Source organism: Triticum dicoccoides, chromosome 2B (genome assembly GCF_002162155.2).
Source record: "Triticum dicoccoides isolate Atlit2015 ecotype Zavitan chromosome 2B, WEW_v2.0, whole genome shotgun sequence".
Taxonomy (NCBI): domain Eukaryota; kingdom Viridiplantae; phylum Streptophyta; class Magnoliopsida; order Poales; family Poaceae; genus Triticum; species Triticum dicoccoides.
The window spans coordinates 220,719,618-220,726,097 of record NC_041383.1 but is presented as its reverse complement, the minus strand read 5'-3'; positions in this window follow the sequence as shown (position 1 = coordinate 220,726,097).

Genomic DNA, 6,480 nt, shown 5'->3' with positions numbered 1-6,480 from the left:
CCCCCTCCTCGGTGTAAAGGGTTCGCACCCCTGTAATCCATATACAGATAATCCAGTCGACCGCCTCCGGGCTCCGAGACGTAGGGCTATTACTTCCTCCGAGAAGGGCCTGAACTCGTACATCTTTGTGTTCACAACTGCTCCATAGCTAGGATCTTGCCTCTCCATACCTACCCCCCATTCTACTGTCAGACTTAGAACCACGACAGTTGGCCTACCTTGGGGCAGGTGTCTTAGCGATTTTTGGAGAAGTTGCATTTCTTCCGATCACTTTCATCATGGTTGCTGGTGGAGTTTTGGTCGAGGGCCGCGAGATCCGTCTCGGTGCTCTCACCTTCATCGCTGACGATTCCGCTTGGCTTCAGGAGGCTCCACTCGACATCGACGCGCTCCCTGTCCGTGGGGCGACGCACTTTCGCGCATGTGTCCGCGGCGTTCTGCTGCGACAACCGTCGACTCCATATCGGTCGACTCCTCTGTCGTCATCCCTCCCTGTCTCCCGCCAGCGCAAGCGTTCTGGTCGGTCGAGGCTCCAGCGGTGGGTGCGGCACGCAGTGGCTCGCCAGACGGCCACCACTCAAGTTGCAGCGATTGAGCCCGATGAGTCCCTCCACGGCCTGTTCGATCTGTCGACTGGCTCCGTAGAGACTGCATCCGAGTGTGATAGCAGTGATCCAGCGGTAGAGGTCTTGATGGTCAACGGGCCTCGCAGCCCTCCCGGTTTCCCCCGCGAGGACGGGGTAGACGGTGGAGGCGACCCCGCTCAAGTCCACGAGGAGTACCAACCTGAGCCACTTAATTCCCTGCAAAGGGAAGAACTTCGCCGCAGGAACATGGATGCCTTGCATACTCCCATCGCGGGAGAAACCCTCGAGGCTCGCACCTTGGAGGAGGCACGTTTGGCCAACTTGGCTAAACGCGCTCGTTTGGAGAACCTTCAGCGAGCACTCGACGAGCGCGCGCGGCAACGAGTACCCGACTCCAGTCGACGTCAACTCTTCCCGCCGACTCAGGTATATTGAACCCCGATTCAAAATTTAGCAGCTGCAACCCGAATAGCAGAGTCGATTCAGCCCTCTCAGTCGGAGGCTGGCAGAGGCTTGATGTAGATCAGAGATTTGCTCCGGGCAGCAGGAGATCAGAATTCAGTCGTGTCGCAGTCACGCAACAGAATTCACAGTCGATCCGTCGCTGCGAATACGGTTCAGTCAGCTCACAGCCCCAGATCGCCTCCGCGGCGTGAAGGACGCGAGAATCGACGGGACCAATATGGTGACCGATACGATCGTGATGACAGGCGTCGAGTGCCCACTCCTCCCCCAAGAGGTGGGTCTTACGCTCCTCGGCAGCAAGATGACAGACGTCAACTCAGTGTGGGGCGAAGAGCTCCGGTCGACCCCAGGGAACCAGGCTTTGACGCGCGATCCATCATCGTGCAAGGTTTGGTCGATCAGAACAGGGCTCATCGAGGTGGCCATGACAGAGATGCGCCCACTAGCAGCCGAGTGCATGTTTCTGGTCCCGAGTGTTTCAGCAGGGCAATCAGAGCCGCGGTAATTCCCCCTAACTTCCGGTTGGCGACTGGAGTAAGCAAGTTCACCGGTGAGTCTAAGCCTGAAATTTGGCTTGAAGACTACCGAGTGGCTGTACAGATCGGTGGTGGGAATGACGAGGTGGCCATGAAGCATTTGCCTCTCATGTTGGAAGGTTCGGCCAGGGCGTGGTTGAATCAGTTGACTCCAAGCAGTATTTACACTTGGGAAGATCTTTCCCAAGTGTTCGTCAGAACATTTGAGGGAACTTGCAAGCGACCAGCTGGATTGATGGAGCTGCAAGTTTGTCTACAGAAGTCGAATGAGACCTTAAGAGAGTATATTCAGAGATGGATCACTTTGCATCATACCGTGGAGAACGTGTCTGATCATCAGGCAGTCTGCGCCTTCAAGGATGGCGTCAAGAACAGAGAGTTAAGTTTGAAGTTTGGGCGGACCGGAGATATGACTCTGAGTCGGATGATGGAAATTGCCACCAAGTACGCCAATGGTGAAGAGGAGGACCGACTCCGCAGCGGCAAGTATAAGCCGAGTCAGTCGGAGAAGGGAAACTCCAGTCGGAAGCAGAAGCGGAAGGCCAAACCAGCGGCTCCTGGGGAGGCTCTGGCCGTGACTCAGGGCAAGTTCAAGGGAAAGCCCAAAGGATCCTGGAACCCCAAGAAGGTGAAGGATAAAGAAGGAAATGACGTGATGGATATGCCGTGCCACATCCACACGAAGAAAGACGAAGAGGGTAATATCATCTACCCGAAGCATACCACTCGCCAGTGCAGGCTCTTGATCCAGCAGTTCGAAGGTAAACAGCCCAAGGACAAGGAAAAGGAGTCAGACAAAGCTGAAGACAAGGAGGACAGTGAGGGAGGATACCCTCATGTTAACTCCACTCTGATGATCTTTGCGGATGTGGAAAGCAAGAGCCGACTGAAGGTTATCAATCGTGAGGTGAACATGGTCGCCCCGGCGACACCCAGCCATCTAAGATGGTCCCAAACTCCCATTACATTCGACCAGTCTGATGACCCGACTCATATAGCCACCCCTGGGAGGCAAGCTTTGGTGGTCGACCCGATTGTCGACGGCACTCGACTGACGAAGGTGCTAATGGATGGTGGTAGCGGACTGAACTTATTATATGCGGACACACTGAAAGGTATGTGCATTCCGATGTCCCGACTGAGCACCAGTAACATGAGTTTCCATGGAGTCATACCTGGAAACAAGGCCGAGTCACTCGGCCAAATAGCTCTGGACGTGGTGTTCGGTGATTCAAAACATTTCCGCAAAGAGAGGCTGACGTTTGAGGTCGTGGATTTTCAGAGCGCTTACCACGCTATTTTAGGGAGACCAGCTTACGCACGATTCATGGCTAGACCATGTTATGTGTACCTCAAACTGAAGATGCCCGGCCCCAAAGGCGTGATCACTATCACCGGTGATTGGAAAAAAGCAGAAGAGTGTTTCCAGAAAGGCTCGAAAATTGCCGACTCCCAGGTGACAGCGGTCGAGCTAGAGGAATACAAGCAAAATGCAGATCCGAGTGATTTGCTGCGAGCCAAGAAGCCTGCCACGGAGTCAGCATTTCAGCCGTCGGTGAGACGAAGCCCGTCCACATTCACCCGACCGACCCCAATGCAGCTCCGACCCATATCTCCACAACACTCGACCCGAAATAGGAAGAAGCGCTCATCCAGTTCCTCCGTGAGAACTGGGACATCTTTGCATGGAAGCCTGCTGACATGCCGGGTGTTCCCAGGGGACTGGCTGAGCATCGCCTTAGAGTCGACTCAGCAGCGAAACCAGTCAAAGAACATCTTTGGCGGTCCGCCGTCCAGAAGAGAAAAGCAATTGGTGAGGAAGTGGCTCGACTATTGGCAGCAGGATTTATCTGAGAGATATACCACTCCGAGTGGCTCGCCAATGTCGTCATGGTTCCCAAGAAGGACAACTCACTCCGAATGTGCATTGATTTCAAGCACATCAATCGGGCCTGCCCGAAAGATCATTTTCCTCTCCCTCGCATTGATCAAATTGTTGACTCGACCGCGGGATGCGAGAGATTGTCTTTCCTAGACGCTTATTCCGGGTACCATCAGATCCGTCTGTACGGACCCGATGAGATAAAAACAGCTTTCATCACTCCATTCGGGTGCTTCTGCTATATCACCATGCCATTCGGCCTCAAGAATGTCGGAGCCACGTTTATGCGAATGATTCAGAAGTGTTTGCTCACTCAAATCAGTCGGAATGTGGAAGCGTATATGGATGATATCGTGGTCAAGTCACGAAAAGGTTCCGACCTGCTGACTGACCTCGCCGAAACATTTGCCAACCTCAGGAGGTATGATATCAAGCTCAATCCATCAAAGTGCACATTCGGAGTTCCTGGTGGCAAGTTACTCGGTTTTCTCGTTTTCGAACAAGGAATCGACGCTAACCCAGAAAAAATCGGCACTATACTCCGAATGAAACGCCCTGTGCGGGTGCACGATGTTCAGAAGCTTACTGGATGCTTGGCCGCATTAAGTCGATTCATCTCACGACTCAGCGAAAAGGCATTGCCTCTTTACCGACTGATGAAGAAGGCAGACAAGTTCGAGTGGACTCCAGAAGCTGATGCAGCGTTTGCCGAGCTAAAAGCTCTGCTCTCCAGCCAGCCGGTGCTTGCTGCTCCAATCAGCAAAGAGCCTCTGTTGCTTTATATCGCAGCCACAGGACAAGTCGTCAGTACAGTACTTACGGTCGAGCGGGAAGAAGAAGGGAAAGCCTTCAAAGTTCAGCGCCCAGTGTATTACCTATCTGAAGCTTTGACTCCATCCAAGCAAAGATACCCTCATTATCAGAAGCTTGTGTATGGGATCTACATGACCACGAAGAAGTTGCTCATTATTTCTCTGATCATTCCATTATAGTCGTCAGCGACGCTCCACTTTCAGAGATTCTACACAATAGAGATGCAACTGGTCGAGTGGCTAAATGGGCGATTGAACTCCTTCCCCTTGATATCAAGTTTGAGGCAAAGAAAGACATTAAGTCCCAAGCAATAGCAGATTTCCTTGCCGAGTGGATTGAACAACAGCAGCCGACTGAAGTTCACTCGGAGCATTGGACCATGTTCTTTGATGGCTCTAAGATGTTGAATGGTTCCGGTGCTGGGGTAGTCTTGGTTTCCCCCAGAGGAGATAAGCTCAGATATGTGCTCCAGATTCACTTTGATTCCTCCAACAATGAGGCAGAATACGAGGCCCTCTTGTATGGGTTACGCATGGCCATCTCACTCGGCGTCCATCGCCTTATGGTTTATGGCGACTCAGATTTGGTGGTCAACCAAGTGATGAAGGAGTGGGACGTTAGAAGCCCAGCTATGACTGGATACTGCAATGCAGTGAGGAAGCTGGAAAAGAAGTTTGAGGGGTTAGAGCTCCATCATATACCCCGATTGAAAAATCAAGCGGCTGATGATTTGGCGAAGATAGGTTCCAAAAGAGAAGCCATTCCCAGTGGTGTGTTCCTGGAGCATATCCATACTCCATCAGTCAAAGAAGATCCTTTTACTGAAGAAGCTCCGCAGCCCAAGAGTGCCACAGATCCGACTGAAGTTGAAGTTCCAGCGGTGGTCGACTTGGTCATGGAGGTTTTAGTGATCACTCCCGAGTGGACAGTTCCATATATCGCGTATATCCTAAGGAAAGAGCTCCCAGAGGACGAAGAAGAGGCTCGACAGATCGTTCGCCGATCCAAAGCCTTTACTGTGATCAAAGGACAGCTATACAGAGAGAGCACGACGGGAGTCGGTCAGAAGTGCATAACGCCAGAAGAAGGTCGAATAATCCTTGATGATATCCACTCGGGGACCTGTGGTCATCATGCGTCCTCTCGGACCATCGTGGCCAAAGCATACCGAGCCGTATTTTAGTGGCCAAGGGAGAATGAGATGGCAAAGGAGATAGTGGACAAGTGCGAGGGATGCCAGTTTTACTCCAACATGTCACACAAGCCTGCGTCAGCTGTGAAGACCATACCACTCGTCTGACCCTTTGCAGTATGGGGGTTGGATATGGTGGGCCCCTTGAGAACAGGTCGAAGCGGTTTCACGCATGTACTGGTGGCAGTCGACAAGTTCACCAAGTGGATCGAGGCTAAACCCATCAAGAACCTTGACGCCGGTACTGCTGTTAGCTTCATCAGGGAACTAATATTCAGATATGGAGTCCCGCACAGCATCATCACAGACAATGGATCAAACTTCGACTCGGAGGAATTCGGAGAGTTCTGCACATCTCAAGGCACACGAGTCGACTACGCTTCGGTCGCCCATCCACAGTCGGATGGACAAGCGGAGCAAGCCAATGGCTTGATCCTCAAAGGATTGAAGCCCCAACTGATGCGTGATCTCAAGCATGCGGCTGGAGCATGGGTCGACGAACTTCCCTCAGTGCTTTGGGGTCTGCGGACCACGCCTAACCGGTCGACCGGAAGAACTCCATTCTTCTTGGTCTATGGAGCTGAAGCAGTCTTGCCGAGTGATCTTCTCCACAATGCTCCTCGAGTTGAGCTTTACAACGAAGCTGAAGCGGAACAAGCGCGGCAGGACGCAGTCGACCTTTTAGAGGAAGAAAGGGAGATGGCTCTGATCCGATCGACCATCTACCAACAAGACTTGCGTCGCTTCCACGCCAGAAACGTGAAGAGTCGAGCCTTCCAGGAAGGAGATTTGGTTCTCCGAGTGGATCAGCAGAAACAACACAAGCTTGCTCCTTCTTGGGAAGGACCCTTCATCGTCACCAAGGTCCTCCACAACGGAGCGTACCGTCTCTACAACGTCAAGCACAATATCGACGAGCCCCGAGCTTGGAACGCGGAACTACTCCGTCCATTTTACACTTAAGTTTTCACTCGGATGAGTTGTAATAAAAGTACTTCTGTAGTC